The sequence below is a fragment of the Nicotiana tomentosiformis genome, chromosome 4, assembly GCF_000390325.3.
Source record: "Nicotiana tomentosiformis chromosome 4, ASM39032v3, whole genome shotgun sequence".
NCBI classification, from domain to species: domain Eukaryota; kingdom Viridiplantae; phylum Streptophyta; class Magnoliopsida; order Solanales; family Solanaceae; genus Nicotiana; species Nicotiana tomentosiformis.
Genome location: NC_090815.1, coordinates 90,879,236 through 90,893,137, shown reverse-complemented (window position 1 = coordinate 90,893,137; position 13,902 = coordinate 90,879,236).

Below are 13,902 nucleotides of genomic sequence, written 5' to 3'. Positions count from 1 at the left end.
AAATCCATTAAAAGTCATGATGGTACCTAACACCGCTGTTAGGCCAGCCAACCTTGACTAATTAATTTAATTACTCATTTTAGTATTTTTGAATCGAAAATTTCTTCAATTAAATAGTAAAGATAGAACTCATAGAGTAAGTGATAAATATTTTAGCAACTAAATTACTAAACAACCCATAACCACTCCTAAAACCCGGTGTCACAAGTGCATGGGCATTAACTAGAGAGTAAAATAAAATACAACATCTGTCTGGAATACAAATTAGACAGGAAAATATCAATAACTCTGAAGGAGACTCTGTTGGTTGCGGATCGTAATATAGAATGCAGCTCACCTAAGTCCCCGCATTTTAACCACAGCTCTACGCCCACAAGGCCGCTAGACATATCTGTACCTGCACAAAAATGTGCAGCAAGTGTAGCATGAGTACGTAAATAACATGTACCTAGTAAGTATCAAACTTAATCTCGAAGAAGTAGTGACGAGAGGTCGACTTTGACACTCACTAAGGGTCAATAATATTAAAATAGAAATATTTAAATCATCATGATTTATAGAAATGACAATAATGTTCCTTAACCGACATAAATAATTAATTCATTAAATTTCAATAATTTTCCATTTATCAATTTACTTCACAAGCTGCAATAAAATATCAAGGTATCGTGTAATTATTATTATTAGGTACGATGTCTGCTGAGGTCGTTCAGCCCGATCCAGAGTATCGTGTACACTACCGAGGGACGTGCGGCGCGATCCATAGATGCATCTATACTGCTGAGGCGTTCAGCCCGCTCCTCAAGGAAGGAGGACATATATATATATATATATATATATATATATATATATATATATATATATATATATATATTATAACGCAGGAGGATGTATAAATTTTTTGCAACAGTTAATTATTCTGAACAAAATTTCAAGTATGTGAGATTTCACTCTTTTACCATTTCCTCTAACAATTTGCAACATAATTCTATTGCTTTAATTAAATAGGGATACAAGTATCATAAGAAATTCATGATTTGAGTCCTAAACTACCCGAACTTTAGCAATATTAGTAGCTATCCACGGACTCTCGTCACCTCGTGCATACGTAGCCCCCACAATCAGCAACAATTATTAATTTAAATCACCTATAGGGTAAATTCCTGCTTACAAGGTTAGACAAGAGAATTACCTTGTCTCAAAGCCCACTTCCTATCACGATGTCGTTTAAAAATCCCAATTCGGTACCGAAAAATCCGAAACTATTCAAATGTTATATAAAATAATTAATACACGCTCAATAATTTAAAATTAGACTATTAAATTAATTACCCAACCCCAATATGGTAAAATTCTTCAAATTTAACCCGGGCCCACGTGCCCGGATTCCGGAAATTTTCGGAGGAAGACGTTACCCATAATCTCAAGAACTCAAATATACAATTTCCATCCAATTCCATGCCAAAATTCGTGGTCAAAATCCAAAAATACAAATTTCTAGTTTTTTTTTAAAATCCCAAATTTCTACAAATTTTCATGTTTAAATCCATATGTAAACCAAGTACTTAACTTACAATAGGTGGGAATCAGCGGCTCGCTTCTGCGAGACCGCTTCTGCGGTGCATGCGCCGCACCTGCATTGGATCCCGCTTCTGCGGTCGCGCATCTACGCCCCTCTCGTCCGCACCTACGACTTCTGGGCTGCCAACACTTGGCCGCTTCTGCGAGCTTTGAGCTTGCTTCTGCGAGCTCGCACCTGTGGCTAGCCCTCTGCAGGTGCGGTTACACCAGAAGCCTGGTGCAACAACTGCTCTTCAAAAATCCAAACTTGATGCGTTTACCGTCCGGAATCCACCCGAAGCCCTCGGAACCTCAACTAAATATACCAACATGTCCCAAAATATATTACAAACTTAGTCGAGGCCTCAAATCACGCCAAACAACATCGAAACTACGAATCACCCTCCAATTCAAACTTAATGAACTTTGAAATTCCAAACTTCTACGATCGATGCCGAAGCCTATCAAATTACGTCCGATTGACCTCAAATTTTGCACACAAGTCATAATTGACATTACAGACCTACTACAACTTCCGGAATCAGAATTTGACCCCGATATCAAAAAGTCCACTCCCGGTCAAACTTTTCAAAAATCATCCAAATTTCCAACTTTCGCCAATTGACGCCGAAATGACATACGGACCTCCAAATAAATTTTTGGACACGCTCCTAAAACCAGAATCACCATACAGAGCTATTCCCAGGCTCGGAATCCCAAACGGACATTGATAACATTGAAATGCACTTCATCTCAAATCTATGAAATTCTTCCAAAATGCCAACTTCCATAATAGCTGCCGAAACGCTCTCGGGTCATCCAAAACACTTTCCGGACATACGCCCAAGTCCAAAATCATCATACGAAACTGTTGGAACCTTCAAATCCCGATTCCGAGGTCATTTACTCAAAACTCATACTTTAGTCAATTCCTCCAACTTAAGGCTTTCGAAATTAGAATTTGTTTTTCTCCAAATCAACTCCGAACTTCCTGAATTTCAATTCCGACCACACGTACAAGTCATAATACCTGAAGTGAAGCTACTCATGGCCTCAAACTGCCGAATGACGCGTCAAAACGACCGGTCGGGTCGTTACATTCTCTCCCACTTAAACATACGTTCGTCCTCGAACGTGCTAAGAACTGCTCTGGAGTTGTTCGAAATCACCGTTTAACCCTCGTGCACCTACCCGTGCTACCACAACTCAGTTGAGCACATTAGCTCAAGAAAAGCTGAAGATCCTCCCTTTATTTAGGCAAATAAGTCTTAAATCCAAATTCCAACATCCGAAATTCTCTACTAGGCCTGCTTCCAACATACGAACACCGTTTCAATGACTACACGATGTACCACTACGTGATTGTATACTCTCACTGAATTCACACCATGTACCGCGTTATTCATATGACCACAATAACATCCTCTGACAACAATAGCCAAAATTCCACGAATCCGATGCTCACAACACACCTCATGATACATATAAGTCCTGTTCCAACTCTTGCAGTACTGCCTCAACGGAAGAGATGTGTAAAAATTCATAACCAACTGTATAGTCAAAAAATCATTTAGTCCCTCCTCCTGACAGGAACCATTACCTCATTATGAACCAAATAATGGTATTTTCTCTTTAATATGCCTCATATAATTCCAATCGCATTGATCCAGGTCCAAATATCTCGCCTCACCCAGTATAAGTCGTTCCGGTAATAAGCCACCACAATCACTACAAAAAGTCTCATATGGTGCACCCCAATCCACACATGATACCGTTGCGGCGTGCAACCCGATCCAAACAACATACCCGTGGCGGCGTGCCACCCTATCCACACATGATAATAAATAGTGAAGTACCCATCAAGCCAAGATGCTTATACCTACGAAATACCTGAATGTCAACTACAAGCACGCCAAGTGTACAATACCATCAAATAGCGCCATATGCTACAAAACTCAAGCACGACTAAGGTGCAATAAATGACCTACATCTGGAGAGCCATCCTGCTCATATAACACCACAAACTATACGGGATCTCAATACGAGTGCGAATAATCAAACCGCCTCACAACCCACATGGCGCAATAGAGACCACATGGAAAGGCCGACAATAGAAATAACATCCAAGGCCCGAAGACCTCTCCTAAAACAACGGTATGCCGAAATGAACACATCCAGTCTGATATAGAGCCCACATTCATATTTAGATCTATCCACGGACCTCAAGCCGATTTTGATCGTACCGCACTGGGATAATAACCTTTCAAGGATCCACAATAACCCTTTTTCCCTTAACACACAAGACCAACCGTCAAATCCGAAACAAACTTCCACATTCTAAAACCAAATAAACTGAGCGCCCTTCAGGCATAAATTCACACATTAGCGATACTACCACAATCTCCATACTTTGTTCTAAATCTTTAATCAATCAAGTGACTACATGTCACACTTATACAATCTTCCCGTGGGATACACTCCCACTATCTTCCACACCAGGTAACAAGTCTGCACGTCCATACCACCGGCCACACTGATGCTGTAAGGCAAATCAGGAATCCGCGATCAGTACTTAAAGCCTCTTACACATAACACCGATCTTAGGTGATGCTAAAGACAATACCAGCTTACTCTAACCATCTGAATCCTTTCCTGCTCATCCGAGCTCTTGACATTCTTGTCATACCAAACTGTAACCTTGATCCTAGACTCCCAATTCCCATGCCGCTCACTGCACCTAACATACCAATACGCGAGAGTACAAGAATTCCATCATGACTCCTGATCCACTAATAGACTAAACACTCCATTACATAGCAACCTTTTACTTAACACATTTCAGGAGAACCATTTCAACACGCGACTGAATTCCCATAACCACAGAAAATACAATCCTCAAGTAGTGGTCTAAACCACCATAACTCTTCGGGATCCATCTACACATAACATGCCATAATACTCGAGTGCCTCCAAATAAAATCAATTACGGCCGCCGCCAGGTCTCGCACGTACCTCCACCAATCACATGTATAACTTAACACGCTGAAGGAACTGATCATTGCCACCATCCTGCCAATTCAACCATTGCTAACCGATCCGACTTCTTCTAATTTTACCCTAGACTTTCCTTAGAAATAACAATAGCTCTATTTAAATTATATCGAACTCACTCCTCACTTGCGCCGAGTGACTCCATTTCACGAGCCCACATTACCTCAAAACCCACGTACCATCTCATACCCTCTTTGTGCTCACGTTTACATCCTCAACTGGTACACCCATTGTGATAATTCCTCTATGAATCCGAAGTCATTTTCTTCCATTCCTCCCATGCTACACCGTAACCCAAAGATAATGTAGAATACTCCAAGCCTCTTTCATAATCTGCCGCAAAAGCTCGATGCTTAACCATTCTACGGACTCGAAATCCTTAGGCACCACACTTAAATTTCTCAATCCACTAAGACCGTTATTGAGAGTCACTCACCCTGACTTGGTCTCGACTATAATCAAACTCCAAGGCCCTGCTAGCACATGAACACCCTCTCAAAGAAGCATCCGGCTAGATCACTTTCCTTGTACATCACCTCCACACGAAGCATAAACCCTGAGCCTTCTCAAAACTGAACATGAACAGATAAAGCCCAAGTATAGCACACATTCCTCCAATCCTTCGCTCAAACTACCACTAACGTTTTCTTTCCTTAGTTGTAATAACTCACCAATATGCAGATAACCAGAAATCTCACAAGTAGATAACCATGCAATCCAATCGTAGACGGTGGGGCTCTCCCACTTAGCTTGAAGCTACAATTTCATAACCCTGGAACCTACCAAGATTCCTTCTTCTTCATTGACATGACCTCGCACAATCGACTCGCCAAATTTCTCGAAATCTTTCTGTTAACCATTTCATGAACACTCTAAATCACTAGCCACATTTACATGCTCGACCTCTTACCGGATAGCCAGTAAAATTCTTCGTAGAAACTTCGTCAACCACGCAACTGCTAACCTGCGCACAGGAGATATCCCACCTGCGGAAATTCAATGCCGACATCCTCCAACCACGCTGCACCGAGTACAATTACCACGAAACCAATAAACCATCCTGAGCCCGTGCTCGTTCACCAGCTGTACAAGTCCGTTCACTCCTCATGGACATCAACTAAAGGTGCGACAATACATTCCAATCCAAAGTCATGTTATATCCTTCTTCATATCACGCAACTCCTTTCTGTCGCATCCAATCCTCCGCCATATAATAGCCAGTATTCTCATTATGTCTGTAGACCCAGTCAGTGTCCACCATAAATCCCAAATGACTCTAAACTTTTCTCAAGGCGTATAGTCATTCTACCACAGAACCCATATGCTACTCTGCCACTCTCCCACTTTGGTCAAACTCACTCCTTTAAGCAATTACTCGACTTCTGTTTCTCACGCTTGGCCTTCTAGAAGTTTAATCACCGCGAGACACCTCCCACATGTCCTTCTTCATCCTTCGCTGCCCAGTTGTTGCCTTAAATCAATATTTATCTCTGTAGCACTTGAACTAATAGACCGCCACCAACTTTAAACCTCCCCAAAGATCATCTTCCTTGATCCATTAACATTAGGATCACCGATTCGATTCTGAATCACAGCACATTACGACCCCTAACAGCCGCTTCCCCGACACTATTCACAATACTCTGCCCCAAAGGCGAATTGAAGATGACCATAACACCGACGAACTTAACGCATTCCATCAAGGACGACGTCACCACATCATAGATGAAAAATTCCACCACGCTCGAAAATACCAAGTCTCGTTACCCCATTGACCTAAACCTGAGCATTCGTAGTCCGATTGCCTTTTCTCCGCCAGAAATAAAATACTAAATCTCTGAATCATGCACCGAGTAAAACCTCCTTTCAAGTCATTCACTGCATCGACGCATAGATAAACATCCTACCATTACACAATACTGTGCGATAGCAACACACGAATCGTCATAACAATCAATGCCCAATCTCAAAACCTTAAGTAATACTAATACTGAACTGAAACGACAGAGCGACCTTCTGCAAGGCGACGACAATAGCTCAATCAAACACGCAGGTAGAATCACCCTGTACCACATCTGTAGTACCATTAAACTTCCCCGATTCCCAATTTATAACAAGCGCTTCACATCGCATAAGATTGAATAGGAAGGAAACGAAGGCATACGCCTCAAAGGAATCAACTCGCACGATGAGGAATCAAGAAAGGAAGTGCTCCTAACAGCCTTGTAGCCTCTCGAAGATAAGTACAGACGTCTCCGTACCGATCCGCAAGACTCTACTAGACTCGCTCATGACTCGGGAGACCTAATTGAACCTAGTTCTTTGATACCATGTTGTCACGACCCAAAATTCATTAAAGGTCGTGATGGCGCCTAACACCGCTGTCAGGCCAGCCAACCTTGACTAATTAATTTAATTACTCATTTTAGTATTTTTGAATCAAAATTTTCTTCAATTAAATAGTAAAGATAGAACTCATAGAGTAAGTGATAAATATTTTAGCAACTAAATTACTAAACAACCCATAACCACTCCCAAAACCCGACGTCACAAGTGCATGAGCATTAACTAGAGAGTAAAATAAAATACAACATCTGTCCGGAATATAAATTAGACAGGAAAATATCAATAACTCTGAAGGAGACTCTGTTGGCTGCGGATCGTAATATAGAATGCAGCTCACCTAAGTCCCCGTATTTTAACCATACCTCTGCACCCACAAGGCCGCTAGACATATCTGTATCTGCACAAAAATGTGCAGCAAGTATAGCATGAGTATGTAAATAACGTGTACCCAGTAAGTATCAAGCATAATCTCGAAGAAGTAGTGATGAGAGGTCAATTTTGACACTCACTAAGGGTCAATAATATTAAAATGGAAATATTTAAATCATCATGATTTATAGAAATGACAATAATGTTCCTTAACCAGCATAAATAATTAATTCATTAAATTCCAATAATTTTCCATTTATCAATTTGCTTCACAAACTGCAATAAAATATCAAGGTATCATGTAATTATTATTATTAGGCACGATGTCTGCCGAGGTCGTTCGGTCCGATCCAAAGTGTCGTGTACACTACCGAGGGACGTGCGGCGTGATCTATAGATGCATATATATACTGCCGAGGAGTTCAACCCGCTCCACAAGAAAGGAGGACATTTTTTTATGAACCTCCGGAATGAGAATATATATATATTTATATATATATCTACCGAGGGACGTGCGGCGTGATCCATAGATGCATCTATACTGCCGAGGAGTTCAACCCGCTCCACAAGAAAGGAGGACATTTTTTTATGAACCTCCGGAATGAGAATATATATATATTTATATATATATCTACCGAGGGACGTGCGGCGCATTTATGAGATTAACGCATAAGGATGTACAAATTTCTACAACAGTTAAATATTTTGAACAAAATTTCAAGTATGTGAGATTTCACTCTTTTACCATTTCCTCTAACAATTTGCAACATAAATCTATTGCTTTAATTAAATAGGGATACAATTATCACAAGAAATTCATGATTTGAGTCCTAAACTATTCGGACTTTAGCAATATTAGTAGCTACGCACGGACTCTCGTCACCTCGTGTGTACGTAGCCCCCATATAACAATAATTATTAATTTAAATCACATATGGGGTAAATTCCCGCTCACGATCACGATCACGATGTTGTGTAAAAATTCCAATTCGGTGCCGAAAAATCTGAAACTATTCAAATGTTATATAAAATAATTAATACATACTCAATAATTTGAAATTAGACTATTAAATTAATTACCCAATCCAATATGGTAAAATTCTTAAAATTCAACCCCGGCCCACGTGCCCGGATTCCGAAAATTTTCGGAGGAAGACGTTACCCATAATCTTAAGAACTCAAATATACAATTTTCATCCAATTCCATGCCCAAATTCGTGGTCAAAATCCAAAAATATAAATTTCTAGTTTTCTTTAAAATCCCAAATTCCTACAAATTTCCATGTTTAAATCCATATGTAAACCAAGTACTTAACTTGCAATAGGTGAGAATCACTTACATTGCATTGGATGGCAAAAATACTCCCTTGAAGAGCTTCAAAAACCGCCCAAGCCGTGGGGAAAATGGGTGAAATGAACCCAAACCCAGCTTTAAAAAAATATTCTGCCCAACCACGATTTTCGCTTCTGCGGCTAGCCAATCGCATCTACGGAAATAACCTAGTAAATGCGGCTTTCCCCCTTAGCCGGCTTGCCCGCTTCTGCGATCAGCGGCTCGCTTCTGCGGTGCATGCGCCGCACCTGCATTGGATCCCGCTTTTGCGATCGCGCATCTACGCCCCTCTCGTCCGCACCTGCGACTTTTAGGCTGCCAACACTTGGCCTCTTCTGCGAGCTCGCACCTGCGGCTAGCCCTCCGCAGGTGTGGTTACACCAGAAGCCTGGTGCCTTGATCCATTTATCGTGCGGAATCTACCCGAGACCCTCGGAACCTCAATCAAATATACCAACACATCCCAAAACATATTACGAACTTAGTCGAGGCCTCAAATCACGCCAAACAATATCGTAACTACGAATCACCCTCCAATTCAAACTTAATGAACTTTGAAATTCCAAACTTCTACGATCGATGCCGAAACCTATCAAATCACGTCCGATTGACTTCAATTTTGCACACAAAGTCATAATTGACATTACATACCTACTTCATCTTCCAGAATCGGAATCCGACCCCGATATCAAAAAGTCCACTCCCGGTCAAACTTCTCAAAAGTCATTCAAATTTCCAACTTTTGCCAATTGATGCCGAAATGACCTACAGACCTCCAAATAAATTTCCGGACATGCTCCTAAGAACAGAATCATCATACGAAGCTATTCCCAGGCTTGGAATCCCAAACAGACATTGATAACATTGAAATGTACTTCAGCTCAAATCTATAAAATTCTTCCAAAATGCCAACTTCCATAATAGGTGCCAAAACGCTCCCGGGTCATCCAAAACCTGCTCTGGACATACGCCTAAGTCCAAAATCATCATACGAACCTGTTAGAACCTGCAAATCCCGATTTTGAGGTCGTTTACTCAAAACTCATACTTTAGTCAATTCTTCCAACTTAAGACTTCCGAAATTAGAATTATTTTTTCTCCAAATCAACTCCGAACTTCCTGAATTTCAATTTCGACCACACGTACAAGTCATTACCTGAAGTGTAGCTACTCATGGCCTCAAACTGCCGAATGACGCGCTAGAACTCAAAACGACCGGTCGGGTCATTACATTATCACTCATATGACCAAGTCATAAGTGCCACAACTGAGACTGATTCAGATCACTTTTCCCAGAAGCTACAACAACTTCTCCTTCAACTACACTGGCCTGAAAATGATACAATTTAGAATGCAGTTTACCCTTCATGAGTACCATGGAGCCTTTACACACTTTAAGTATTCTATTCTCGGAGTGAAATTTATACCCTTGATCATCCAAAGTCGAAAGAGAAATCAAATTTCTCTTTATCCGAGGAATATGCCAACACTTAATATTTCTGATAATTCCATCGAACATTATCAATTTGATGTTACCAATCCTCTCTACTGGTAATGGATTATCATCTCCCATGTAGACAATCCTACTCATTTGTTTGTAAGTTGCAAACCAATTCTTGTGTGAACACATGTGGAAAGTAGCACCAGAATCAAGAACCCAAGAATTCTGCCCATGACTAGAGCTTACAGCACAGACTTCCCCTACATAGTCACTATCATCAGAATTATTTCTAGTGTCAACAATATTTGCCGAATTATCTATTTTCTACTTCCCTTTTTTCTCCTTCAGCTTAGGACAATCTCTCTTGTAGTGACCTTGTTCCCCGCACTCATAACAATTTTGCTTCCTTGCTCTAGACTTTGATCTGGAGGTTGACTTTTTTCTGTTAAAGCCCTTTTATCGTATTCTTCCTTTAATCACAAATCCTCGTCCTCATGAATTCTGCTGTCCGGAAAGCACTTTTTCAACTCTTTATATTTTAGTTCATTACTAACATCTTCCAGTAAAATATTATCTTTCCTATATAGCAGCATATCGACAAAAGTATAATAAGACGATGGTAAAGAATGTAACACAATCAAGGCCTGACCCTCACTCTCAATTTTGATATCCACATTCTTCAGGTTTATTATAATTGAATTAAACTCATCAGAGTGAGTTTTAACAGATGTACCTTCGTTCATACAAAGATTGTATAACCTCTTTTCCAGGTAAAGGCGATTTGTCAGTGATTTCTTAGAATACAGATCTTTCAGCTTCTTCCATGCCATTGCTGCAGAAGTTTCTTCAACAATTTCCGGAAGAACGCTATCTGTAACGCTCATGAAGATCGCACTCAAAGCCCTCTCCTTCAGGTCTGCCTTCTTTGACTCTTTCATCTCTTCAAGAAAATTCTCATCAATTGGCTTCCACAACCCTTGTAAGACCAGGGAAGATTTTATCCTAATCTTCCATAGACTGAAGCTAGAACCCCCGTCAAAATTTCTGTACTTCATACTTTGTTGAAGATGATGAAGATATCTTAACCCTAGATTATATGTAGAAATCAGAACCTTGCTCTGATATCAATTATTGCGAAAGATCGTGGGTTAACTAGTACACAATCACATACAAAGAAAATAGAGAAAACAAATCAACACAAGGATTTAACGAGGTTCGGCTAAGCCTAATCCTCGGGGCAGAAGCAGGGAGAGTTTTTCACTATGAATGAGAAGAAAAATACAATACCATCTATAGAATCCCTAACTACAATCCCTATATATAGATCCCAAATAGTCCCAAACTTATAAGAGAAAGGTTCCCCAATTTGACAAGTACTATAATTTTTTCTTTCCCAAATATATTAGGACAATGAGTTTTCCTAAACCTATAGGGATTATGGGTTTCCTAAAAATACAAAGAAATAATTCAAGTCACAAAATAATAGTTTTCAACTTTGAAATTAAGAAGAGGCACTTCACACTATTTTATTTATGTATAGTTTAAAGTGTTAAAAGTATACGTAGCATTAAAGATCAATAAATTGAATGAAGTTTGTATATTCTTGTTATCATTACCAGTGTTTTAAAAGACGTTTTCGGGGCGAGGCGCACCAAAAATGCCCCGGGGCGATGGTGTGGGGCAAAAGTCTCAAGAGGCGTACGCCCAACAATTCGGGGCGTACGTCCGGGCGTTCGGGGCGAGTTTTTTCAGTGAGGCGTAAGCCCCCAGAGATTTTTTCAAATTAAAATAAAATTTATTGAATAAGTCCTTCATATAATACCCAAATTTTCAAAATTCAGCTTAGTAATTATTCAAAAGTTTTAAAAAAGGAATTGAAATATATTAAATTAAAAAGACAAGACCTTTTCTTATTGATTGAAGGCCCCATTCATAATTTTTTCCAATGCTTTATCTTGTCCGCTAGTCTGCTAATATCTCCCAAAAGCAACGAGTATTTTTTTTTTTATAAATACAAAGAGAACTCCATTCTTCTTCATAGCAGCACGTTCAAAGTTCAAATTGAAGGTTAGTCATCCTTTTTGTTCCTGTATGTAGAAAACTTTATTCTTTTCGACTCAAGTTACTTGAGCTTCTAAGTAGCGTATAATAAATTATTTTGACTATATATATAGATGTGCTTCATCCCCATAAAAAACTAGTCAAAATAATCTATTTTATATATATATATATATATATATATATATATATATATATATTTCACATATTTAGTTTTCTTTATTTTTATGCAGTTTTACCTGTTTATAAATATTTACTGTAATTATATTATTTTATAAAATATTAAAAATTAAATACCTATGGGGCTTACGCCCCGTGCCTCGGAACTTATGCCTCGCTGAGGCATATGCAAAATATCTCGCCTTACGCCCGTGCCTTTTAAAACACTGATCATTACTACTCTTTAGAAATGGGAATCGAGAGGAGCTTATGGTTCAAGTGAATTGCCAAAACAACCAAGTCAAGAATAATCAGGCAAGCTCTCGGTCAGAGCATTAAAATCGAGAAAAGTTATTATTAAAATAATATTATGAGCATTAAGTATTTAGGTCTAATATTATGAGCATTAAGTATTTAGGCCGCTCATCCTCTTTTTCCTATAGATACATTTTTGAACTACTATTATTATTAATATATGTGTTAAGGTACTACGTATTTGATACCTTTTATATTTTTACTGTTAAAGCTTTATAACGAAGAGATCATTTAATTTTATATTGAAGTTTGAAAGATAATGCAACGAGAAGTATTTTCCTTTTTCAAAGTTAATGGAATAAAAGATGGCGAAAATTTAGCAAATCTGATAAAGGAAGAATCACTAAGTATACACAAAAACTAATTATTTAATGCGAAATATCATATTAGTCATAACATTATTTACTAAAACAAGAGAGTAAGTCAATTCTCTTTCTAAAATATTAAGATTTTTCATAAAAAAAAGTACTGTAGGAAAATTTGAATCTCAACGTGCTTTACATTTATAACCAAACATGATAAGGGCATTTTTGAGTGCAAAGTGCTAACTTTTATATTAAATATTTCGTACTTGCAATCTCCGGTTTGAGTAATTGGCTTTACATAAATTGAAGAATTTAAATGGTTTATTATTTTGAAAGAGAATGAAGTAACGTCACCAATTATTTTCTTTTTAAAATAAAAACACTTGAGTGTACGCATAATTGACACCAATAGCATTGGAAAAAAATGTTAGTTAAGTTATTTATTAATTTTAATTATTTTAAAGTTTTTCTTACTTTCTTTTGTCTTTCCTTAGATGAGATGAAATAAATAATTAAAATTTGAAAACACTCAAATTGTCTCTAATTTAAAATTACAAATTCGAATATAATTTATTAAAAGTTATAAATTGTATTTACTTAGGAACTAATAAATAATTAAATAATTATGATAAATAATGTATATTAAATAAAGCGTACTTAAAAAGTTCCTTAATGATACCATGATGGTGTAAGAATCGACAGAGAAATAATACGATATAATAAAATTTAAGTAACAATCAAAAAAAATATTTTATTTAAAATAACAATACGATATAATACAACATGTAACAAATATCCAAACAAGCCGTAGGATTCGACAAAGAAAAAATTAAATCAAAATATATATCTAGACACAAAGTGCTCACATTGCCCTTGGGCCCACGCTTAGCTCAGGCATAGCTACACTAGTAAGTTAAAAAAGTTAAATTACTTTTTCTTTCATGCTAAATTAATTGATGGTAGTT